General features: G+C 35.0%; 1 long non-coding RNA gene across 1 annotated transcript in view; it reads left to right on the top strand.

Annotated features, from left to right (window-relative positions):
• The window catches only part of LOC135319514 (uncharacterized), a 577,974-nt gene that overhangs the window by 166,275 nt on the left and 383,741 nt on the right, over window positions 1-27,958 (top strand). Inside the window, exon 2 of the long non-coding RNA XR_010378162.1 lies at window positions 21,647-21,685. This is a non-coding gene — a long non-coding RNA (uncharacterized LOC135319514). The remainder of the gene's footprint in view (window positions 1-21,646; window positions 21,686-27,958) is intronic.

Consider the following 27,958-nt stretch of genomic DNA (forward strand, 5'->3'; position numbering starts at 1 on the left):
AACATAATTGTGATCTACCTGTTTCTTTTCTTTTTTTGTAATGCAAATAAAGAAGACAGTCTTGGTGTAATTCATCTGTGTTTGAAACCCCCTTGCGTTGCTGGAAAGTGTTCCTTAATTGACTGGTAAATCATTCTCTGATCAGTTTAGCAAATTGTTTTGCTCTCTTTTTCTGTGCTGATTCTGCGGAGCTTTGGGCTGTCTTACGGTAAACATTGCTTTTTTCTTCTTCTTCCACGGAGCCACCAGAACCTCTGCGTTTGATAAACAAGTTCAAAAAGAGAAACAGTGAATCTGTGTGAAAATTCAGATGGGCTCAGAATTAAGTAAATCTAGCATCCTGCTTCAGATGATTTAATCTGAGACTTCTTCTTGGCAACTGAAAAAGTCAAGCTTTCTAAAAGCCTGATTCCCTCCAGAGGAACTTGAAAATAGAATGTTTACAAATAACTGGGTCTGGGTTTACAGTATTTCCTCAGACCAGACCAGGGGCTACCCTGTTATCAACACAACCGAGACGTCAGTTCATTATATGAAAAGTCAGTGAGGGTGCACTGACAACACAATATAAGAAGATAATATAGCTCAAGCTTCTCAAAATGCTCGTGTGTCATTTGGTAGTTACAGCCATAGGTGATTTTATTCTAAAGATCCAGGTGCAACCGGGAGGTGAGTCTTTGCCGAACTCTCTCAGTTTCCACCTGCTTCTCCCTCCAGTGATGCTTCCACTGATCACGTGTTCAGGCATTTTCTCCATGCGCCTTTCTAGAGAGAGTTGCTCTCAACCCCTTATGAACTGATTTCTCTAATTGTGTTGTCCATTGTGATTTAGCCTCTTTTTGAGATCGTAGAACTTCCCCAAAGCCTTCCGGCCCCGGAGGAATTCATTTAGCTTCTCCCCTTCAGGGACTGACAATTGGGTAGAGAAACCGTCACCTCACCTCGTATTATTTAAACAACTTCTCTCTGTTCTGTCTGAAGGAGCAATTCAAATCTGTTTGCCTTGTTCATCTTTTTTCCTTTCCTCAACGTTAGCTTTGTCGCTGTGCATGTAGCTGTTTCCAAGTCACTAAAAGCTCATTTTTTCCAAAGCTACAGTTAATATGTTAGTACGATCATTCTGCCAAAGGAGTCCAGTCTGGCACACGTTATAGCTTTTATACACCATTTCCACCGATTCACTCTCTTTATTAATTTTATACTCACCATTTGAGAACGGCTGTACGGTGGGAGCTGTTGGTATGAATGGAGCATTATAAAGTTTTATTGTATTTTATTATTGCATAACTGTTACGCCAATAAACATATTGAAAGAAAACTATCAGTGTTTAACATGTAACAAATTCCCAGCATAATGTTATTTGAAACCTTCATTTAATGCATGACTAAACCTTGTTTCATAGACATAGTCGATTTGAATGAGAACCAGCTCAATTTTACTTATAATAACAAAGATGCTCTAATAAAAGAGAGATGTTCAATTTACTGCTTGAACTCATATCTGTCACTGAAATGGAAATAGATTTGTGCATAAAAACACAAGAGGGGAAAGCACAGCAGAGAATATAGAAAGTTAATTGCATTATAATTCATATTATTTTGATATTTTTAAATAGATCATGTTAAGTTTCTCTTTTCTCTGCCTGGCATAATTCGCTAAATGAGAGAGAAGAGTATTCATATGGTTCAGAGGCAAGGCTTAATTATCTAATATTTTTAATTGCTTTGAAATCACTGATCTCAGATCACTTTGAGTGTTGCACTTTTGTGGTAGAAATAAATGTGCTGTAATTCAAGGATTCATGCAAAAATTTAAAAATCTTCACTTTTCATAGGGTTGAGTATTGAGACTTGATCGTGTTGATCTCAATAACACTAATGACAAAGTCAAACCCAAAGTAGCATAGAAGTGACTCCTCACCAAAGTGAACCTGACTAACACATGCTCACCTTTGATAAAATATTACCTTGGCTGCTCTTAGTTTGACTACACCATTAAAACCTATGTGTTTTGAACTTTAGAAACACCGATTAATTACAAGAACACCGTGGATGCATTTTGAGAGGCTGTTATTACTCGGCAGATAGGGTTTTTTTGTTTGTTTGTTTGTTTTAGCAGAGAGGAAAAGACATTTCAATATCTATCTGCATGTATTCCTCCCATGTTTATTTAACAGGCACTTTTCTGGAAGGTGGAAATTTGCAAAGCGGTATAACTAATGATGGAATATTCCAGATTCCTACTTCCTGAGGAATGAATATAATTTCAATATGGTATCCTTGTTCTTTGGAGGGACTATGGGTACAACCTACTTGACCCTGACTTGAGATATAGAAACTTTCCGGAGGAAAAGAACATTCATGATGGATTGTGATATGTCATTTTATTGACTCATTAGACCATGCTGTCAGTAAAATCTTCTAATATTTTTTTCCTCAAAAATAAAAGACGTAAATTGTACTTGACATACGTATTTTTTTTCTTTTGGAGTGTACAGGGAGATGGAGTGGGAGTAAGGATGGGGTCTAAGTAAGGACTGGACGTTAATTCTTTTTAACTGCCTTCCATTAGCATTAACATCTATCCATCCTGTCAAATATTTTTGAATTTGGATTTTTGCCATCTAGATATTTAGCAGTCTCTCCAATTTTGTACAACCTAAATTTGGTGTGTTATTCATCTCATTGAAATAGCTGATGAAATATCAAAAATAAATATGCAAAGGTTAGACACTTTCAGATTGACACCCCTTTATTATTATTATGAATGATACAATGCTAGAATTGTAGATAATCATCTGTTGGTAATCAAATTATTTTTCTCCAATATATACATTGTCCATTTATCTCACAGTCTATTATTGAAGGCTTTGCTCAAAAGTTATTGAAATATAGCCACATATGTAAACCACATCTCCTTACCTAAGATTATTTGCTCCTTGTGAAAATCCACTGATCCACAGTGGATCGGGGTAGGGGGTGCTCACAACCCATCACTGCATTTGTTCTAGAAAAATCGTATACTCATTTGCCTGCCAAAGGCATGCACTGTATACACACATTCAACTATAGCTCTGAATATTTATTATGACTGCTTTTTAGATAAGGCTTATTATGTTAGATGGCATATACACTTTAAAGTTCTTTAATAGACTCCGTTTGAGCTAGAAAAGGCACACTGATTGGCACTTGCTTAATCAGTTTGAGAGGCCCGGTTTCATTACACATGTGCAGGCAGACAGCAGGTTATAGGGATTAAAAGCAAGAGCTCAAAGGTCAGACGTTCTGCATTCTTATCGTATTTGGTAGTTTTGTAACCTTAGGGATGTTGCTTCAAAACTATGTGCCTTGATTTTAATCATATGTCGAATGGGAATAATAGTGCTTTCCTTTGATACTTGCTGTGAGATTGGACTGAGTTAGGGAATGTAAGTCCTCAGTGGGATAACTTGCGGTAAGAAGGCACTCGGTACACACCAGCTGTTACTACCAACCTTCACATAGTCACAATATGGACTTTACTGTCTGAGTGTAGCAAAATCTATCCATTCTAGTTTTGATAATCATTTGAATAATTACTGATTTGGGACCTTTACAAAGCTATAGATACATATATACTTACATGTGTATATAAATTTACTGACTTTTTTTGACATTGTAGAGATTTTCACATACCTTCATGTAACAGTAACACTTATTGGAAATAAATGAATAAGCATCAAGTATTAATATTTAGACTAGATGTGTTTATAAATCGGAAAAATACAGAACTTAAATTTTTTTGAAGCTGCATCTCTATCTTATTTATACATTTGGGACCACAGTTCCTACTTATAGAACTTCTGCGAATCATGAGCCTTGAAAAATGTCAAACTTTTCTTAACTGCTGTCACACATAACATATTCTCCAATTGAAAAGTTACTTCCAGAAATCTTTACATAACAAACCTCTTCTTGTTTCAAATTCCCCATAAATGGTACCTTTTCAAGAAAGTCATTCTCACCAGCATACGTAGGATTTTTTTCCTCCCCATCCTGTGTAATTGCCTTTCTAATGTGCGTTTATTAGAAAGAGGCTTTGTGTTTGCTTTCCTAAGGTCTTTGTTACTCAAGTCCCTTTATTATGTGCCTCTTCATCATGTAGCTCAAGCTTCTCTTTTCCAGTTGTCTCCAAAGTAAGAAAAATGTCCCCATCTTGAAAAGTGATTATAATAGTGACTAACCTTTACCAAGCACAGCCTTATACCAGACCCTTAGGTCATTTAATCTCCATCTCTGCTGAGGTGGTTACCAGGTCTAGAATGGGAAAGTGAAGGGTACAAGATTTAGACAGAGGATTGACTTAGGTTCCAGAATCTAAGCAATAACAATGTTGTCTGCTAACTGAAAAATAAAACAGCACACACTTTGCAAAATTTCCCTTCAAACTTCTAATTTTTACTTTTTAACTTAAAAAGAGTAGCTGTCAATAAGCTTTTTCCCTTACGTTTCTCAAGGGGAAACATTTCAAGTTTAACATTTGTCTTTGTTTTGAGTTGATTTTGTGTGTGTGTGTGTGTGTGTGTGTGTGTGTGTAATGTAAAGTAAGGGTCCAATTTCAGTTTTTTTGCATGTGGATATCAAGTGTTCCCAGCACCACTTGTTGAAGAGATTACCCTTTTTCTATTGTGTGTTCTTGGCAATGTTCCATCTCTGCCCCAGAGTCTTCACAGGTTTTCCCTTTCACTCAGAAGAAGGGTCAAAAATTTCTGCCTTTGTTGTACAATGCAGACTAAATTGGTGAAGTGTTGAAATTTTTAGTAGAAGCAAAAGAATATAAATTATCTCAGTAATGTTTAATACATATTTTTGTTGAAGTACAGTCAGTTTACAATGTTGGGTCAATTTCTAGTGTACAGCATAATACTTCAGTCCTACATGGACATACATATATTCGTTTCATATTCTTTTTCACCATAATTGGGAGTTTGATTTTGCAGATAATAATGTATATATAAAATAGATAAACACCAAGTTCATTAATAATTTTTGAATTGATTACCTGTCGAAGTGGTTTTAATTCTGTTACATCATGCTTGGTGAAAAGTATTATTAAATTAATTTAATCTGTTTTAGTTTATTGAATGTGACTACTAGAAATTTTAAAATTATGCATATGGCTCCCCTTCCATTTCTACTGGACATCGCTGCTCTGCCCCGTCGTCCCCACTCACGCACCTAACCTCTTCTGTTCCCGCTCCCTTCCTTGCTTGCTGTGGTCTGCCCGGGCTGGTCTGCTGTGCGTTTTCATTGGACGAATAGCACTGTACCTATTGCAGAGTTAAACCCATAACCCAGAATAGATTGTGGAGAGTCACTCCAAAGTATTTCAGCATCTCTTTGAGCATTAAAGTGTTTCAACCATTTTTTTTTCAAACGCAAAATATATTCCTGAGATTTCAGTATACTGAGTTTTACTAGGTTTGATGCATTTTGCCCAAATGTTGCTTGGAAAGGAGTATCTGTTTAGATGTATGACCAATAAAACATACATGAACAATGTATCAACAGAAAAGGGTTCACGGTGACTGTATCATTACAGAGCTTTGAGCATGTTCAATAATGAGGTTGAAATGAAAACAAGAGAAAACGTAGCAAAGTGTGCACTTTTAAAGCAGTGATCAGAAATATGTGGGGTTTATTCCATACTGAAAAGGTGAATTAAAGCCTTCCGTGAATACACACTAATTGAGGAAAAAAGAAGAGATATCCAAAAAGAATTTTAGATGCAAATAATCAATAAATATTCTTTCAAATTCTTGTTCTTTTAAGGATTGAAAGAGTACTTCTAGGCACTCTTCTCAATTAATGAGTTCTTAAAATTATTTTATTCTTATTAAAAGTTTATTATCAATATTATCCCCATTACATTGAACTTTTACTTTGATAAAAGTAAATGCACACTTCATGCTAATTTGTACATAGAACAGTAAACCATTTAAAAAGAGAGCAGGATTCTCAGGCTGTTTGGGCTTGGCTTTGAAGATCATAGAACCATTACAGCTAGGGCAGGTTTAAGTTAAATTTATAAGAGCTTTGTAGGAGGTGCCTACATATTTGAACAATAGCAGTTTTTGAAAGTATGAATGGAATTACACAGTAAATATTGTATGAAAAGTACATATTACATTTAATTTCTCATCTTAATGTTTGCATGTAAACACATAAATATGTACTTCTTATGACATTGTGCTTTTTAGAAAAACTCTCCATTAAAATTTTTTAATTAATAAGGTAGAGAATATAGACTTATTTCATAAATTTAACATATTTTATTGATATTAAAAGAAATGCACACATGTTGTGGAAAGGTTAAAAAGCACACTAACAAATTTAACAGAGAACTTAAAACTCCGTATTACTTCACAACCCAAAGAAAATCAGATGATCATTGTTAATACTCCAGTCACTTAGAGAGAGACTGAGAGAGAAATGGCATAGTGAATGTATTTTATATTTACATAGTTCGGACACACTGAGTATATAGATTTGTGTAAAATTTATATGGTATTCTTTTTTATCCTCACTAATATAAATTAAAAAAATCTATCCATGTATAAAGACATATATCTCCCTCCTAGGATTTTCTTTGCTTTTTTAATCTCTCTTTATAGGGGCAAAAAAAGTTACAGAAAACCTTCTGGAAAAACTAAGGAAGAGAACTTGCTTTTTTGTCAGACAGATGGACATGATGTCATATCTGCAAGGTTAAATTTGGTACCTTTGCAATAAAGCAACCAGAAAAAGCAACAGCTTTTTAAAAAGTGCAAAAGGATTCACTTGACAGTTTATGAGTTACAGTGCAGGTGTATAAAGAAAAAATATATATATATCTGCTTCCTCTACAAAATCTGAAATTAGAAAGAGAAAAAATGGCCATCTCAGATTGAAAAATGCATTATAAGAAAAGTGGCACAGTCTAGCTCTTAAACATAATTGATACCTTCTTGACTTGCTTATTTGATGGTGGTGATGATAATAGTAATTATGATAGTAATGATAATGAGGAGGAGGAGGGAGGGGGAGGACGGAGTGTTCGGGGACACATCTGACAGTGGTAAGGAGGAACATTTTTCTAGGCATGGATTTTTGAAAAGTGAAACTAGATTTTACCAGTTCATTCTGGTCACCGGTTTTAATAGTTTCTGAGTCAGTGCACAGTTAACTTGTCAGGAATTCAAAGTAAGCTGCTGGTGTCCTCTACAGGGAAGTCTAAGTATAAAATCACCACGTTATCATATTGCTAATGGGTACCACTGAATAATTCAACACCAATAATAATAAGAGATCCAAAGCCGTCCTATATTTCTGCATTATGATTCAGGGTAGTAATTTACTTCTAATAACCAGGGGAAATGCCTTTTATTTTTCTCTGAAAGATTTTTTTTTTAATCTGCTTTTGCTTCATTTATTACGTTGGGGAAAAAAAAAGGAAGAAGGAGTAGGGTAGCAAGCAGGGATTTAAGCTAGAGGCTCAAGATTTATCAAGTGGTTGATATTCTGTGTTATTTAATATCAGAAAAGGGCCATGGATTTAGGATTGAGAAGGTTGAGTGTCAGCTTTCTGTTGTCAGTATGGGAGCTGGGAGGCTAAAGAAAGTAACTTGGGCAAAAGATGACAAAGTTCTGAGATGTTGTCACAACTATTTTATCCCTGTTTCTATGGTTTCCAGTAAGGAAGATTAGGGTTGAGGAGGAAGAGGAAGAGATACGGTGGTAAAATCTTGCTAAGCTGTCATATCATTTCAAAGTTATCTTCCAGAAAACAATGTATTCAGAATGCAGTATTTAGAGCTCCTTGAATGATCTGTCAGCTGAACTTCACTGTTGTAAATATAAGTTTTGTTTCCTATGTAAGGGACATTAACATATGTGTGTATATATATATTATATGTAGGCAAAGTTTAAATGTCCTGTGTACTTTAAATAGGACCATATGTCAATTATAAGAAAAAAAAGAAATAAGTAATTACAAATAGGCTTGTGGTACATAGTCTCTTAGTAATATTAATACGTATCCACAGAATTTAATCAATATTCATTTCATGTAGGGACCCTATACAGTTTCAGAGTGTATAAAGAACGTTTTGGAGGAATATATGTTACACAGAATTTGGAGTTGAATCAAAATACTGAATTTTATTTATGTAAAACATTGACATGGACTTTCGCTCATAAAGTTTAGATGTTGCACTCGTTGACGAGTTTTGGTAGTGAAGTCCCCCTGAAGTGGATGGCTTAGACACCGGAACTTCATTCTCCCGCAGTTCTGGAGGCTGGAAATGTGGGGTCAAGGTGCTGGCAGGGTGGGCTCCTTCTGAGGCTGGGATGGAGGATATGTTCTGAGCTCTCTCCTAGCTTAGGGTGGTTTGCTGGCAGCCTTTGGCATTGATTGACTTTTAGACGCTGAACTCTGCTTTCAAGTTCACATGGCGTTCCCCCTGTCTGCTTGTCTATGTATCCAAATTTCCCCTTTTTAAAAAAAATTTGGGGCGAGGGTTTACTTATTTATTTATTTTAGAGGGAGCACTGGGGATTGAACCCAGGGCCTTGTGTATGCTAAGCACGCGCTCTACCACTGCACTCTACCCTCCCCCTGAGAATCTCCCCGTTTTATAAGGACATACTCATGTTGGATTAGGGCCTCCTCATGACTTCAGCCTAACTTGATCCCCTGCAAATACCCTAATGAGGCCACATTCACAGATACTGGGGAGTTAGGGCCTCAACGCCTTTTGGGGAAACAGAATGTAACCCCTAATACGTGTTGATGTATCAAAGGTTCTCATTACATTTCTGATCAAGATGTTGTTGTGAGTTTGCGCTTTGAGTGAGTATCCCTCTCCTCAGAGATAATTCATATTTTGGATGATGGAGCTCATGAAACTACCCTGAATAGAACAGATTTAGTGTATCAGGAGATTCACATTCATATAAGACATACAATACGTAAAAATCAAATATTTAAAATCCAAAATATATACATAGTGGTCACAAAGAGGAGGCCCAACAATATGCATATTATGATAATTTAGAGGAAGCTAAGACCCAGGTCAGCACTATATTAATAGTTAATATATAAAAATTGCCTTAAATTGAAGAAAGACATGTTGCTCAGATTTAATGTAAACAAAGGTTAGAAAAGATGGTTTAAGCCTATATATCAAAGGCATCATAAACGAGGACTAACATTTCTCCCAACTTGTTTAGAAAAAAAAATGACTTCCTAAAAACGAACATAAGTTAATATTTATAATGTACAGAAAGTAGCTAAATTAAACGGAGAAAACAAACCGTATAATTAAGGAATGACTAAAGCTCATGAACTGGCAAATCATTGTTCAAAAAATGTAAATACCCAGTCAAGATTAGTAAAAAATGCTATTGCATTAGTAATTCAACAAAGGTAAATCAGAATATATGTTCACATAACAAATTGATCAAGAAAGGAAGGAATAATTCTGCAGCATCCATTGCCTCTGGCCTTTGGGGAAATAGACATTCTCACATACTTCTGAAAGGGAGTAAGAATTACTACAGCTATATAAGAAAATTACATCACAGTCCTTTTGAAATTAAAATTTCGTCTTGTGATCAAACTTTTTAAATCCCTTGTACAAAATAAAAATCCCCATATGTGAGTATACTTGTAGAAGGAAGTTTATTTTAGTATTATTTGAAGTGGCTGACAACCAATTAAAGAAACAAAAGCAAACTAGACAGACAAATGAAAAAAAACCTTAATTTGGCCAAAAGAGAGAAGATAGAGGAGGAAGAGGAGAAGGAAAAAAGGAGGAAAAAGAGAAAAATTGAGTTTTTTAAAAAGAAGAAAAACAAAAGGAAGTTTATCAATAGAGAAGTTGAAGAAAAAGTGTATATAGCACTTTGAAATATGATTATAAAGAAAATAAGTAAATTTATGCACATTAAACTTTAGAAAGACTCATACTTAATTTAACCAAAGCACTAGGGATATATATGACTTATATACCTTTGTAGTGTTTTTCTAATTATAACACGAATTTATTTTTGTATTTGAAAGAAATGAATATATAATTATTTGCCAGCCAAGCTATTAAAGGCAAACCAGTGACATAAGGGAGAACGTCTTCTTAAATTCTCACACAATTTGTTTTTCTTCAGCTTCATGTACCTCAAAGAACTCAAAGAATGAAGGCTTTAATCTTCAGTCTACCTCAGGGGGTACATGTTCTTCATAACTTCTGCAGGGAATTCTAGCCTAAGTAGAATCTCATAACTCCCAGCTACAAGGTTTGTTAATGTATAACTTTAAGGAGGGTCTACAAGCTCAAAAATTTGCCTTAGTTCTCTGATGGGTTCTGCCAGGAGGAGAGGTTACAGATAAACATCAGGGTGCTCTACTCAAGAAGTTTAGTTACTCTGTTCAGAGAAGTGAGAACCAGCATCAGTGTTCTCTGAAGGCCATGGGACGCGCTGAGTCTAATGCCGCCTGTAACTGTAGTTTATGTCACGTCCTAGTTCTCAGTACATGATTGTGAGCTCAACTAATTTCACACAATTGAAAATCCTCAGCAGATTCTCTGTAGCACCTTTCATAGATTTCCCTAATCTAACTCTTAGGTCTCACTGGATCAGAATCTTATTTTGAAAATGTACTGAAATTGTAACTCTCCCTTAAAATCCATCTACATGCTAACCACTCAGCTTGAAGGTCCTATCACCCAGCTGTCTAATTTTTCCATATTTAGCAAAACCTAATCTTTTTTTTTTTGGTTTTTGTCAAAAACTTTTCCTTTGTTGAGGATTTCCAGACAAACCCAGAAGGAGATATCTACCTTCCTTTGTGCGATGACAACATTCAGTTCATAGCTTAATGCAGCAGGGTACTGAAAATACTCCACTGAAGTTTTCTGTTTTTACTGGTTTGTGAACTCCGGATTCTCAGAAAACAGACCTCATATCTATTTCTGTCAGAGTCCAATATACGTATATACACACACATAATATACATGTGTTATATGTGTAAAAACAACAAATAGCCATTTAATTATTGACTGAATAAGCACTCACAATGTTTGTTGAAGTAATGATTTATCCTTATGAAAACCTGGAAAAATTACCATTAAAACAAGATTAACTTTTAACGTATTTCCTGTGATAATTAAATTTATGCCTCAGGACTTGAAGATATAACCAAGGAGAAAAATTTCAACAAGTGGCATTACTGCATTTTGTGTTTAAGAAAAATTATGTCACATTCTGACCGAGAAGTTTGAAGCAAAAGACAGAACAAAAATTCTAAGAAGCTGTGTATCCTGACATATAATTATTTAAGCTAATTTTTACTTTTTATGTTTAAAAATATCTAGTTTTCTTGGAATACAGGCTATGTAATTATATTCTTTTGTGTTTTTCTGAATCAAAGACTTTAGATTGGATGTAAAGATTCCAGCTAGCTCTAGTGCACCATCATTATCCGTCAAACGAAGTATAAATACTACGTACTGGTAATAGAAGCAGTCTGGCTCCATTGCCCAAATCCTTGTGCTTGAGTAGAAAATATAGGTTTGGATTTTGAGATGAGGCCATGCAAGGTACCAGACATATAATTTAAAAAATGGAAAGATGGGAAGAAAGTAATTGGAGTTACAGAGGAAATTTAAATCTAAATTTTCCTTACACAGTTTTAAGGATCTGAACAGAGAGGAAAAGAGACTCTTTTTTAACATTAAAATTATATGTATCTATGCCTTCACGTGCACCAAAAAAAAGATATTTAAGGTAATTGTGTCTGTTTATAAGGTCTGAGTCTCTGAATAAGAGGAATAATTGATCCTGTCTCAACTGCTAAATTCTTATCATAACATGTTGTGGACCACTTTTAACGTTGAATAAGGCAAGAAAATGAGGACATACCTTTTCCCAGAGGATTGCATCTTTGGTCAATATGGGAAGCCAAAGCAGCAGAGGTGGAAGTTGGCAGAAACAGGTTTCATTATCATCCATACTCCCCTCCTCGCCAAAAAGTAAGGACATTTCCGCGCTGTCTTCTGGTTTGGTGTTGGGAATAAGCACATGCTTTGTTAATAACTGTGATCTTTGGGAAATAAGAAAGCTTCATCTCCTAAATTGATCTTTTAAAGTCTTACATGAGGGCAAAGAGAAAAGAAAGCAGTTACTGCCCCCTTATATACACGCCCACCTATACCCCGCACCACGTACACACACTCCATGTGCACACAAGCATCACCAAATATTAACTCAGATGAGCTGAAGAGGACATACATGGTGAAACTAAAAAAAAAAAAGGTGGTGTGTATTTGACCCTTGACAAGTTATCCTAAAGCAATATTTGGAAGAATGAATATATAACAATGAGTTGCCACAATAAAATTCCCACCAAATAATCCACAATTTAAATTTGCTTAATAATAGGAAATCACTTTATAGATTTTTGGAATATTTCTGGAGTTTCTGATATCCTTATAATAAATAAAGTATCTTGGCCCTCAAATGTATTCATGTTGTTAAAAAATATGCTTGTGATTAATTTTAACTGAGTTTTGGTTAGAAATATCTGATTTGGAGATACAGGTCCATTGCCAGCTGTCATCTGAGAATTCGTTTTATTTTAGTAATGGTTTAGTAGCATTGTTTCTTGGCTCCAATATCCTCTGCTGTTCCCAATTATTCTTTCAATCTTCAAATAATCTTTTCAAAGAGGGCATATGAGAATTAAAGTTTCTGTGATCTTGGGTATATTTTTTATACTTTCACTGAATATAGAATTTGGAGGTAATTATAGTGACTAGTGTAATACATCATGTAAAATTATATTGCTTATTGTGGTCCTTGGATTTATTGCATGGAAAAATAAACAACAGAGTAAAATCCTAAATCAGAACAATTAAAATGATATTTGTCACATCATGATGCTTTGGTCACATTGGAAATTTTTTAAAAATCAGAATTCATCAAACATTAAAGATCTTCTCGGCCAAAGATTATTAAATTGGATTCTATGAATAAAAGTGTAGAGGGTCTAAGATACTGCCTGAAATGTATTGGGGTAAGTGATTTTTCTTTTTCATGGTATAGGAAAATTTCCTAGCTTCCATTGTATCTCAGAGGCTCTGAATCTCCCCCAGAATTTGAGTCATTATTATAGTATAACTCATAGTGAGATATGTTCTTAATCCTATACACAACATCAATGAGATAATTGGCAAAAAAGCTACTTGTGTTAAATTATAATCTGTTCATCTTTATTGTCTATGATTAAAAGAGAAATAGAAAAAACCCAGTTTATGGTCTAGAAAGAAACAGTTTATGAAGGAAGTATTAAAAAAAATCCAAGTTTTATTTTGAAATACTATTTTCTCCAAAATTTGTTCTGTGCATCTTTCAACTTTTATTTTCTTTTGCTTTATGGGATCCAAACCTATGACCATCTTGATTATATTTTTCCAAATCTGTGCCAGCTTTTCAGTCTCCTCTTCAAAACATGGCACTTCTGAACGGTGTGCTACAGAAGTTGTGTCTGTCTCTTTACCCATTCTATTTGTTTTATACAGTTAAAAGAAAAAAAAATTGCAGTTACTTTGTTTTGTTGGCTTATAAACAAGCTCGTATAGACTCAAAACTATACTTTCTTTTCCCCCACATTCTGCTGTTTAAAATATTTGACAATTCTTTAGTCCCCCCAACCTATGCCTGGGGCCTCAGGAAGCATTTTATAGACAATGTCTTTTGTTTCTCAAAACAACCCAAAGAAGAGTACTGTTACTTATTCCAGTTGCAGCCACAGGAGTATAAGTAACTTGTCAGAGAGTAAATCTTTCCACTACCTGTGTCCTTGAGCTTCTTCACTTGAATGTCTGGTTACAAGTCCAGCAATGTAGATTGCTGTCCACATAGTTTCATCAGAGAGATTTGCTCCATCATTGTAAACTATCATTTATTCACAGAGTCTATGCTTTCTATTTTGTATCATTAAATAATTTGACAACCATGGTTTACTCAGTATCAAACAGGCAAATGATAAAAAATGAACCGTACTGATAAACAGCACAGGATGTGATAAACAGCAGGACTGATGACACGACAGAAGAGACTAATGACGCAAGTCATTAGCAGTTTTCCTTTAGTTGATCTTAATTCATTACTCATCGTCCGTAGGGTACGGCTGTATCAGGAATGGATTCACTCATCAAATTACCATTTGTCCCAGATACCCCTGTCTTATTCACAAAAATATCTTGAAATAATTTATCTTATTTTTGATCTTATTCTTCTGTAATGATTTTAGAAAGCAACTTTTCTAGTGTCTTAGGCATTTTATTTGGCATATACTAATTTATTTTGAGCCTTTACCTACATAATGCTATTTTTATTTTCTTTTTAAATTTTACACTCTTTTGAACAATGATTACTGTTGAAAGAGATTTTTACCTAAAATAATAATTTTCATGTCACAAAATCCTCTGCCAGGTATTTCCTGTGTCAGTGTAGAGCTGGAAATATTTAAGCTGAATGATTCTGTCCTTTCTGAAACTGGTATTTTTATCCTGAATTAAATAATACGACTAGTAATGAACGTAACAGTCAGTGTTTGCTGATTCTAAGTGTGTGCCTGACAATGAGACATTTACATGGATTAACCCATTTAATTCTCATAATAACCCTGTGAGGCAAATACAACCATTATCCCCATTTCACAGATGCCTTGAGGCAGTACATGAGAAATCTTTATAGCATTATTATTAAACAAAGGAGGTCTTGGTGTTAAAGAAGCTATTTTTATGAGAAAAAAACATCCATTCAGGGATTGGTCAGCTTCCTGATGTTTTGTCTTCTTATTTTATCTTTGTTTCCCCGTCAGCTCATTTTGGTGCCCAGTGTGTTCTCTATGAATGAATGAATATGAAAGCACAATGTTCCAGCAATTGGCGGTTTTGCTTTAGGACACATCTATTTTATTTTCGAAAGTGTCTTCTATAAACAATCGAACCACATCACTCGATAATGAGTAGAAAATAAATCAAATCATTCCACCCTGTTCATGGCAGTGTGGGTCTTACTGCAGAGGGACCCTTCCCGTGTGAGCATGTGCACACATTGTGTCTTCGAATCTAGCTCTTCCAAAACATCTCTAAATGTGAATGCATGGTCTTGACAGTAAGAGCTCCTTGAATTGATAATAGCTCTTCTTCTAAGAACTCTTTTCCACAACCAATGAGAGAACAGTAACCGGAAGAATCTTTTACTATCGCGAGGGAGGGTGATATGAGGAGTGAAATTACATGACTTCTAAACCTACAGATTCTGTTTTAATAAAAGAGTATACTTGCCCCTGTTATTTTTAGTTGAAATATTCATAGTATAAAGTTCCCCTTTTTAACTTTAAGTGGACAGAACCGTGAGGACATTAAGTACATTCACATTACTGGCCCACCATCACAGTCCATCACCAGAACTTCCTCATCTTTTCAAACCGAGACTGAACTCATTAAACAGTATCTTCACATTCCACCTAGAAGGCACTTTTGAAAAGACACCTAAATTTGGCAGATCCTTAAAACTAAGAAGAATGAAATTATACTGTAATAAAGTAAGTACTAATTCTAAAGCACAACCTATTTTTATATGTTTTGTGAGGAACCAACTGAAATTTTCCTTTTTATGCTATAATTCTTAGATTGATTCTACTTTATTTCCATGCTCAAAAATTTTGTACTCTAATTTTACATGTTACAGTTAATATTCTGATCAATGAGGGTTAGGACTAAAATCAAGAACGGTTGCTAGGATACATGTAGGAAAATAGGTTCTACTTTTATACATAAATAGGCATAATCGAAAAGTCGGTAAGGGAGATAAAGTATGTCATTTATGTCGTGGAGGATACAGTAGCATGGAAGAAGGACTACTCTGGACAGTAAGAATACACCTGTCATCCACAGGTGTCCCTTGAGCTTTGGTGATAAAAGCAGCTCAGTGAATCAGGAACAATCCTGATTCCAGTGAGTTAAAGTCTTAAAATCACCGAGCGAAAGAGGACCTGGACATAAATTGATGCAATTCAATAAAAAGACTTTATGTCACTTGATATAAAATTTTATATATTTTAATACTACTGTGAAGGTAGCTTATAACTCTTTAGATAAATACTCCTGTTTTTATAAATGTGGTCTTATACCTCTATTAGCTGGTCAAGGAAATTCCTTGAACAAGGTGGGTAATACTCTAGACAGTTAAAATAGCAATGAAGCATCATTTGATACTGATTTTGCAAGTTTCATGTATATGAAGTTGAGGATCTTTTTTAAATGCTTATTTCCACTTGATTAAAATGGAAAAAGGAATGAGTCAATGTATTTTGATTGATGGAATGACATGACCTATTTGGATAAACATTGAGATCATTGCCTTGAATTCGTGAAAACCTCTGATAGCCTAGGCTCTTTTTTTTTCTTACTCTTGAGTTCACCATCAAGCTCTTTTGCATTTCATTTAGGTAGTAAAGGCAGTGGAGCCTCATCATTTAGTAAGTCTTATTTCACCCTCCATAAACTCCGCTTTCTGCCTTCAAGGGTACAATAGCATTAGCAGTTCTTTTTTTTTTTTTTTTTTGAGACTAAAATGTCTTAGGTTTGAGAACTAAGAAGTTGTCCATAAATGTATTTTCTAGTCCATTTGTTACATCTGCAGTAATAAATGTCCACATTTGGTAATTCTCAGTAATAAAATGTTTGTTTAAACGTACAAGACATTTAAATTAGTGGAAGGACTTTTTCACATGTTATATACACTGTTGTCACTGTATGTGGTCTGGCATGAATGTGCCCCAGATTTTAACGGGTTTCATTTATGATAGTCCTGCCCTAAAAAAACTTTGCAAGAGGAATAAGTCCGGTTTGATTTATGGAGGTTCGTATGGCCATTTTTATCAGCTGCTCAGCATTTGGGGTCAGGTGCATTTTGTAAGAAGAACAGGCATTCACGATTACCTGCCGTCTGTGACAACAGTCTCAGCTTTTCTTCCTTTGGACACCTCAGCATTTCCATTAATACCCAGCTGTGACAATGCTGTTGTATCAAATATGCCTTCTGGGGGTCTGGCCCTGCGGGTAACCTGTTAATGAAGTTTTCAAGGTGTATTTTTTTTTTTTTTTATAAATTGAGCTCGATTTTAGCGTTTGTCTGAATCATATTACAAAAGCAAACAATCATTGTCTGACCTCTGTGATTTTATTAAAATGCTGTCTGGGTGAGAGAATAAAAGTCCAGTTTTGTAGGACCATAAGAAGTGTATTCACTTTGTCATTTAATTACTCTTTTTATGAGCAATAATGTTCTTGTCCTTGTTTCTCAGCTTACTGCTTCTGGATTATTTTTGTTGTCGTTGGAAGCTAGCAACCTTGACTACTTAATCACTTAAACAATTTCAGAGAAGAGTGTGTCCATATCTATGTACGTGTCTAGATCAATGGCAATAATGAAAATAGTCAACTTGGACTAACTATTTTTAGAGGAATTCTAGAAATTCAAACATTTCATTGAGATGCGTGGACAGCAATGCATCACCCTTCTTCCCTTGATATATCTTGGAAGGTAGGATTTAAGGCATGGGCTTGTCAATTTTTGACTACAGAGAACTTTTAAATTGTTCTGCAGAAACATATAAGGGAATATAAGGCTCTGCTTCCCACCTTTGGTGAGAAAAATTAAAGGACAGGATTCAGATTAATGTTTTTTAATCCCTTCACAGCTCTAGAAAACCTCTATATCCAGAAACCTATGAAGCCACCTGGTATATTATCTGTAACAGTTTTCACAGGGGAAACAGTTTATTTAGGAATCCATCATTGGAAAAGGGTAAAAATTTCAGTATTAATTATTACTAAAAGTGATAACAGACAAAATAAATGGAGAAAAAGTGTATGGGATAAAAAGTGGTCATTTTAAGCCACTTTCTATAACTAACATGATGGTGATAATGACCACCAGTAACAATAATGGTAATAATGTTTATTGAATTCATATCACAAGTGAAATAGCATTTTCTGATTCAATCCAGTATCTGAGTTGAAATCAGCCTCACTCTGGTTCAACCTTCTTTTATCAGTTGGAGTCCAGTCAGGTAAAGAGAAATTAGGTATTTCTAATCCAGGGAACTTCCACGAATGAGTTAGTTACAAATGTGTTGGAAAGGCTGGAGGGGCACAAGAGAAAAGAGAGATATTGTCAAAGATCACGAAGCTTTTACTGCTCGGTTGGAAACCAAAAGCCCTCAAGACTATTACGTTGCTGGGAGGCCAGGTTTCCAGCACAGCTGCAATTGGAAGGGCACCACCAGTGAGCAGAAAAAGGGGGGCCGCTGTCCCCCTGAGGTCACTGCCAAGTCACTCAGTGCTGCTTCTGTCATTAACATAGGAATCACCAGGAACAACAACAAAAAATAAATGTTTCCTCTTCTAACTCCTTCCATTTGTCCATCAAACCACCCCCACCCCCGCCCCCGGCAGCACATTTTAGAAAGGCAGCTCCCGGGACTGCAGAAAGAGAGTTTTGGGATTTTGATTCTTGCCTTATTGGCTTGTTTATTGGTTTATGGTAGGTTTACAGTCCCAGCGCTACTGAGAATAGTACACAGAAGGAGAAAGCAAAACTGAGAGACAGTAGGTGGAACCCAGCACAAGTGTCACCTGCCCAGTGGGGAGGGAAATCCTGCCATTTGTGACAAGGTGGGTGAGCCTGGAGGACATCATGCTCATTAAATAAGCCAGACAATTGCTTTACAATTTTCAAAAGTTTCACACAGATGATTTTACATAACCCCATAATAATCATTTTCCCCTTTACTCCTGTATCTCCCCCTCCCCACTTCCCTCTCACCACTGGTAACCACTAGTTCCCTGCATCTATGAGTCTGCTTCTTTTTTGTTTTATTCACTTTTGTTTGATTCATTTATTTTTTATGTATTTATTTATTTTTTTAGATTCCACATATAAGTGATACCATCCAGTATTTATCTTTCAGTTTGACTTATTTCACTTAGCATAGTGCCCTCCGAGTCCACCCCTGTCACTACAAATGGCAAAGTTCCATTCTTTTTATGGCTGCGTGGTATTCCATTGTAAGTATATACCACATCTTCCTTATCTATTCATCTGTTAATTGACACTTAGGTTTTTTCCATACGTTGGCAATTGTAAATAGTGCTGCTGTGAACTTTGGAGTGTCTGTATCTTTTTGAATTAGTGTTTTTGGTTTTATCGGATACATACTAGGAGTGGAATTGCTGGGACATGTGGTAGTTTTTTGAGGAACTTGCATACTGTTATCCACAGTGGCTGCACCAATTTATATTACCACCAACAGTGTTCTAGGGTTCCCTTTTCTCCACATCCTGCCCACCATTTGTTATTTCTTTTTTTCTTTCTTTTTTTTTTTTGATGATGATAGCCATTCTGACAGATGTGAAGTGATGTTTCATTGTGGGTTGATTAACATTTCCCTGATGACTACCATGCTGAGCATCTTCGTGTACCTGTTTTTCACCTGCATTTCCTCTTTGGAAAATGTCTATTCGATTCCTCTGTCCATTTTTTGTTTTTAATTGTGGTGTTTTTTTTTTTAATGTTGAGCTGTATAGACTGTTTTTATGTTGACTATTAACCTCTTACTGTTCATATCATTTGCAAATACCTTCTCTCATTCAGTAGCTTGTCTTTTTGCTTTGTAAATGGTTTCCTTTGCTGTGCAAAAGCTTTTACATTTAATTAGGTCCCATTTGTTTATTTCTTTGTTTTGTTTTCTTTTTTTTTTCCTCCCTATTTTTCTTAGTTATTGTAGCTAAGGAGTTCTTGATTTTGTTTATATTTAAAAAAAATAAGCTCCTAATTTTATTGACCTTTTTATTGTTTCTATTCTCTATTTCATTTATGTCTGCTCTAATCTTTTTTATGTCTTCCTTCTGTTAACTTTGAGCTTAGTTTATTCTTTATTTTCTAGCTCTTTGAAATGTGAAATTTGGTTGTGTATTTGAAGTCTCTCTTCTTTTTAATGTAGGTGTTTATTGTTCTAAACTTTCCTCTTAGGGCGGCTTTTGCATCCTGTAAGTGTTGGTATGCTGTGTTTTCATTTTTGTTTGTCTTGTTTTCTAATTTCGCTTTTGATTTTTTTTCTTTGGCTCAATGTTTACTCAATGGAGTGTTGTTTTTTTAATTTCCAAGCATTTATGATTTTTCCAGTTTTCCTTTTGTTATTGATTTCTGGTTTCATTCCATTCTGGTTGGGAAAGATGCTTGGAATAATTCCAACCTTATGAACTTTGTTAAGAATTGTTTGGTGACCTGACATTTGATCAATCCCAGACAATGTTTTATGTATGCTTTTGTGTATGAGAAGAACATGTATTCTGCTGCTGTTAAGTGGAATGTTCCGTATGTCTGTCATGCCACTTAGTTTATAGTGTTGTTCAAGTCAGCTGTTTCTTTATTGATTTTTTGTCTGGATGATCTATTACTGAAAGTGGGCTATTGGAGTCTTCTACTATTATTGTACTGATGTCTATTTTTCCCTTGAATTATATCCATGCTTGTCTTATATAATCAGATGCTCTGATGTTTGGTGTATATATATTTATAACTGTTGTATCTTCCTGATTAACTGACTCTTGTTTTTCATTGTGTAGTGACCTTTTTGTCTCTTGTGACAATTTTTGACTGAAAGTCTATTTTGTCTGACATAAGCATGGCCACTTGTGCCCCTTTTGGTTCACAGTTGCATGGGGTATCTTTTCCCATCCCTTCACTTCAGCCCATGTGTATCCTTAAATCTAAGATAAGTCTCTTGTAGACAACTTAGATCTCGGTTTTGTTTTTTTTGTTTGTTTGTTTTTTTATTCAATAACTACTCTATACCATTTGATTGGTGAATTTAATCCAATATATTTAAAGCAATTGTTATAGGTGAGGAATTGCTATTGCCATTCTGTTAAAATGTTTTCTGTCAGTTTTGTATTTTTTTGTTTGTTTCTCTCCACAGCTTCCTTTTTTGATTCTGTCTTCATCCATTCAGGCTCCCATAACAATACCATAAACTGGATGGCTTACAAACAACGAGCACTTATTTTTCACATTTTTGAGGCTGGGGAGTCCAAGGCTGGGATGTCCAAGGCACTTCTGGATTCAGTGTCTGGTGAGGGTCCACCTTCAGGCTTATAGCCAGCACCTTCTAACTGTAACCTCACGTGGCACAAGGGTGAGGTAGCTCTATAGGGCACACATTCCATTCTAATTGTCTTTGGGCAATTCACTATGTAATTCAGATATAGTGTATCAAGACCTTTTGAGTTCACTAATTATTACCATTATTTTGTATTTTTTTTGTATTTTCTATGTCTTTAATCATGACATCACAAAAATATATTTCATATCTTTTTTTTCCCTATGTTTATTCTTCTATATCTTTTTTTCTTACACTATTTCTCTGGCCAGGATATCGAATAAAATGCTAAATGGAAATAGTGTGCATTGTTGTTTTCTCTAAGGGAAAATGATTTAAATAATCCTTCATTAAGTATGATCATTGACTTAGTGTTCTTTTTTTCTTTCTTAGATACCTGCAGTGACTTCTAATAGCAGTACTTCTACTGAGGTAAGTTATTTTTTCCCCTTTTTTGTGTGTGTTAATGTGGTGGATTTTATCAGTCGATTCTCAAATGGAAAAGCTTTTTTTTTTTTAATTCCTGCAGTGCCCTCTGATTTCTTATGATGATGGATTTTGATTTTTCTGTGTCACTGGACTTGACTTGCTAATATTTTGGTTGAGATTTGGCATCTATATAATAAGGGTGGATCTGCATTTTGTTGGTATTGTTTAAGTGTCTTTGTCAAGGTTTGATATTAAGGTTGAAATTGTGACACAGAATGAGTTGGAAAATATTCCCCTATTTTTCTCTCTTCAGATATTTGTGGCATATTGGTGTTGTTACTTTTAAAAATATTTAGTAGAATTTACTGGTGATGTTTGGATTTGATCTTTTCATTGTAGAACAGAGTTTAGTAATCAATTTAATTAACAGATACTAATTGTTTAGAATTCTTTTAATTCCTTTGTCAAGTTATAAGTTATGCTTTTCAAGGCATTTATTCATTTTATTTTTATTTTCAAGCTTGGTAATTCAAAGTTGATTATAATTTTTTTGTGTGTCTCTAGTGATGCTTCTTTTATTGGGTTTTCCTTCTATGTTGAGAGTCTCATGCTTTTCCAGCTGAGTTAGCTGAGTGCCCCTGGTTTTCTTTCTATTTTATATTTGAACAGTATTATTTGGATTTGTCAAGTTAGTTAGTTACAGAAACTACTGTTGACTAGATTGTGTTCTCTATTTTATGATTTTAATTTTATTGCTTTCTGCTTTTTATTACTTTGCTTTATTGTTTGGATGTTTTTTTCCTGTTCTTCTTTGTGCTTCCTCAGATGAAACTTGAGATCATTGTTTTTAAAACGTCCTAATGTTAAGCCTATAAATTCCCCTCTAAGCAACTCTTTCGCTGCATGTAATGGGTTTTAATGTATTATATTTTTATTAACATTCAGTTTAAAATATTTTTCTAATTTTACCTGTTACTTCTTTTTTTATTTTGTTTTGTTGGTCATTTGTTAATAACTTGCTTCATGTTTAAGCTGTTGGTGGGTCTCCCTCCTTTTTTAATTGAGTTCTTTCTTTTCCCATCAATGTCAGAGAGCATAAATTGAATGCTGTCAGCCTTTTTTTTTAATTTATTGTGGCTTGCTTTATAAACCAGCATAATGCTAACTGTGGGAAAAAACTGTATATATTCTTGAAAATTGTGTATACACTGTTTTAAAATGATTCTGGTAATCATATGGATTGTGTACAGGGCCACATTGTTCATGTTATTATTAGTTTCATATTATTGAAAACAGAAAATTTTTCTATTTTTCAGAATACTAATTTTATAGATATAAATTTATATATTGTTTAAGTGATTATGAAACATACTCCTGACTGACTTAGCTTAGTGTCTGGAGATGGAGTATATTTTCATTATTTGGATGCATATTAAATTATGCTACAATTCTAGTAGCTTAGCTTAGAACTGCTCTAAATTTTTAAGTGCTATCTCACAAAATATGTTGCCTGAATCTTGCAGATTTTGTTCACAGTGACTGTTGTCAAATTAAATTCTTGATTTGGGTTTTTTGGGCTGTCTTTAAGTAATAATGTCTAAAATTGTGTGACGTTTGTTGCAAATAATAGACACCTAGCCTTACGGCCTGAGCCTGAAAGGGCAGGGATGATGAGAGGTCGGTAAAGGAACGGATGAGCGTCTAGGCAGTTATCTCTGACGGTTACTCCTCCGCTTATCTTTTTGAGTCCGATTACCTTGCAAGCTCCTCTCTGCACGCGTGCATGCTTGCTGTATATGCTGGGCAGGTGTGCAAAACATATCGCGGTGAAAATGACCAAAACTGGCCCAAAATCCTGATGACATTTCAGGTCCAGTGCTTACCACCGACTAATCAAATTGGTGTGTGTAACCTTTAGTGTAGCCTCTGGTTGGCTCCGTGTGGCTCAGTCCAATCCTGAAATAATCAGCCCTGACAGGAGGCCCAGGTCACCTGGGGTGTGTGAGGTTATCAAGGCGGTGCAGTGGGGTGTGTGATATTTCAGAATCCTAGAACAAATTGTAAGGGGGGAGACAATGAGGACTTTGTGCTTGACTCTGTTAAATGTTATATCATATTTGATTTGAGATTATTTTCACACTAATTTAAGAGTTTAGAATATCTTGCTTTGGGCTGTCACTTCATTTACGTTATATATTTGAACATTATGATACCTGCAAATTTGATGCAGAAAATCATATTTGCTAAGTAATGAAATATTATTTAATATAAAGTAATTTATTTCCGTAGTCAACAAAAAATTCTATTTTATTAAAAAATGAATACATTTGAGAAGTATCCTGTAAATGAAAATGAACTCCTCTAATCTTTTCGATACCTCCTCAACTGTGTTCTTTCTCTGGGGGCACTCACTTCAGTACCTTATGTCTTGCTATTAGTTTCATCCAGTTAAGGGAATAGAAACATTTATTTGATTTAATATAAATTGTTATATATAGGTAATATATACCTGCAGATATTAATGATAAAGAATGTCATATTCATTAAAGACATCATTCATGTTTCATAGTATTATTGTATAATGAATATATTCCTAATATTATTCTCATTCATACTTCAGAATAGTTAAGATTGTATGTGAGAAATGAACAGTTTTAGAGGCATCTCAAATACTTCATCTTTGACATAAATTAAAATACACCTTGAAGGGTCTATAATCTGTAATTTTCTAGATCAGACGTCTAACTGCTAGTCTTTAAATTCATTCTGTATATGTGACTCTTTTGTATGTCACGGTCGTGAGGCAAGCATTGCAGAGAAGCTAAATAGTAACATTATTACGAAAGTGTTTCCTGATAGAGCCTATTGCATTGGTGATTATTCTTCAAAACAGTGGTTTCATTTTCATTGTTCCCAATTGTATCTGCCATGCCGCTCTCATTTCCTTCAGGCACTAGAAGATTTCATCAGATGGGTACATTTTAATAAACACAGTTAACACTTGTTCACAAGCGGTTTTGATTAGGCTGGTGGTTATTTGTGTCAGTCAGTGTCTGGGCGGAGAGCTGTATTCGGTGCAAGGACTGGTCCCAGGCAAGGTTTAAAGCAGGCGGAGTTTGTCTTCAGTGTTTCATCCCACCTTGCTTTCAGATACCAAGTCCTTTCCCAAATTTCACTTCCGAAAGCCAAGTTATTATTGACTTTCCTTCTCCCGGTTTCTCTCTCCGCAAGTTACAGCAGGACCAGGCTAGGGTTAGACAGGAAAGGACACCATCTTCATGCTACCTGACCTTAATTAGTTAACCGTCCTAAACTCAGTGCCCACAACGTGTCCCCTTGGGAAGATATTCCAGTCCTCTGGATGCCCATCCACAGGCCGGACATCATCACTGTACAAACACAGAACTTAGCAATGAGAGTGGAGTGAGATAAAGCACATGAAGATTTTGGCATAGCACCTGGAGGAAATTAATTGTTGCTTGAACGTTAATTGCTGCATTGTTACAGGGACTCACAGGGCTCTGACAGATCGTCTCCAGCAGCAGAACTGCTCAAACGTAAAACAAGTGCATCCTTCTCTCAAATAACGGTGCTGCATGGGCCTTATAGTCGGGAAGGTGGGCTTTCCTTCCTGCTGTCATTCAGCCGTCCGCCCTCCTTCTCCTCCTCCTCCTTCCTAATGATGATGATGATGTGATGGAGAGGATGCTCATCATAATTGGCTGTCTGGAGTCTCTCTTCCTTCTAGAATTCTTTCTCATTAGATCACTACTAGTCTGATAATACAGTCGGACTATTTTAGACCTGCTTCGTGAGTGTTCCATGTCATATCTTTCAATGATGCTTTTAAATGATGCTTAAATGTGTTTATACAACTGAGTAACAGACAGGGCTGAACATCACCTGGGAAGTGCCAGCTGGAAAGGCAGGTCACAAGAGAAAGGTTCTCCTAGTCATGTCATCTTAGCAAGTCTCTATCAGTCTGGTGCTATATTCTTTGGTTCTACTGGTTCTAGAAACATATGCAACTTTTCAGTCATTCTTTTCTATTCTTTAGTGATTATCTGAATAAAACATGAAGATTTGAAGCAAATTTTAGTTAACTGGTGAGGAAAGCTCTCAAAAGAGTAATCAGTATTTCAGTCATTCGTTATTACTTTGTTTACTAATTGTTCTTTTATTTGAAAAAAAAAAAAAAACTGAGACCACTAGAAAACAGCCTGCACACATTTCTAACTACTAAATCTGTTGATCTATCCACCTTTGTACCCACATATTTTGCCTTCTCCCTGTTAGAATGGATGAATATATTGTAATCCTACCTCAAGCCTCTTTCACACTGGAAACTAGACCCTCTTTTCAGGGACAGATGTGCTCATGTGCTCTTGTGTTCCCTTTGTGTATGGGGTTCTTCAAAGTATGGAGTCAAAGCAGGGGTCCTCTAGCCCAAGTGCCCAAGGGAGGTACTGCCTGAAAAAGGAGATTGTGTTGAATTGATTGAATTGGTTTCATCAGCATAGAAAGTAGCTCTAATTTCTTTTTTCCTAACTTGAAGTAAAATCAACTCTTTTACATTTAATTTCTAAGATACATTGTTCTTTTGTTTGTTTATTATTTTAATGTAAATACCAAAAAGTATTTATATTTTGCTTTTTGGGAATTTTCTTTACATTTATTTAAAGTCTACATAGGGCTTTACAGAACTTCCCTGAATGATGTCTGTTATTTTCAAGTTAAAAACTGGGAAGTATTTATATTTTGTTAGATTAAAAGCCAAGTCACTTTATTAACACATTTACTCCACTGTAAGGTCACATCAAAATAATGTATGATCAGAAGAATTTGTGCTTTTAGGTATCCAGTCTACTAGTACAGTGTCTGTCATGTAAAAGACATTCCAAAAATGCTGTTTCTCTTTGATCAAGTTTATGGAATTGCCAGTTTTTTAATGCCTACATTAAGCCCTAAAGCTTCTCTTTCAGGGCTTTTTTAGGTGTATCTTAGGATATTTAACTTTCTTATGCATTATTTTCATGAGATGAAATTGAAAAAGTAGCAAATCAAATTCTACATACAGTCTTGGGTCTGAAGTACCGTGTGTACAAAATGATCTGTCAGCAGTGTTTTATTTCTCAGTAAGATAGAACAGAAGATCATGAAAATACTTTCCAAAGAGCAGCCATGTAGTGGAAACCATGCCGCTGAATCCCTCACTAAATGATACCTGGAATATTTAAGTTAGAAAAATGTGTGTCTTCAGGTATGGGAGTTGGGAGAAATGTATATCCCAGGTGTGGCTTGACCGTATTTTCCCTGATGCAGTAGAACTTCATCTGATAAAATACGCTCTGTAGAAGAATTTTATATCTCTGACTGTGAGCCGTTCACACATTTCTCAGGTAGAGGATCTATTCATTTCTCTGTCCAGATACAGAAAAATCTTACATCAAAGCAGTTCATCCAAATTCCCATTTGTACTATTAGAGTGGATTAAAAGTCCTAAAATAGAATAGAATTAGATGGCCAGATGCTTACATGAACTGTCCCTCCTTACATAGGCTCATTTCAGCTCCCAACCAGTGTCTATAAATCAAAGTCATTTAAAGAAATATTTCAAAATCTAATGTCCCTACAGTAATCTCTAAAGACTGTTAATTAAGCCTTTTATATTAGAACACAAAAGTCTAACCAGAGAGTCATGTTCATGTATTTATTCTCTATATACCATTTATTATCCATTTGTTATTTTAAGCACTATCTATATGATATTTTGGAGTAAAATAAAACAGTATATTCTGCTATAAGAGGCAGTGTTTTACAAATACTTTCATTTTTAATGATTAACTTTATAACATTTTTAAAGGTATTTTGAATAAAACAGCACTGATACAAACTTCTGAATTATTTGTATGTGAAGTCTTTTTTCAAATCATTTTTAACACCATTTTTGGCTGTCTGTTGATTAATGATATTAAGGAGAAAAATGTCCATAATAAAATAAAAATTATTTGTAAAAAGTGTCCTTGTACTGTCATTAGCTTTAAAAATAACCCTTTTTTCAGGAAACATGTAATTTTGTTTAAATAAAAATGGTATGCAGGTATCAAAAACAATAAAATACTTAGGAATGAATTTAACGAAGGGCATGAGAGATCTGCACTCTGAAAGTTGTAAGACACTGATGAAGGAAACTGAAGAAGACATAAACAAGTGGAAAGACATGCTGTGTTCATGTATGAGAGGAGTTTCAGGTGGACGACTTAGTGACTCAATATT

The sequence above is a fragment of the Camelus dromedarius genome, chromosome 28, assembly GCF_036321535.1.
Source record: "Camelus dromedarius isolate mCamDro1 chromosome 28, mCamDro1.pat, whole genome shotgun sequence".
NCBI classification, from domain to species: domain Eukaryota; kingdom Metazoa; phylum Chordata; class Mammalia; order Artiodactyla; family Camelidae; genus Camelus; species Camelus dromedarius.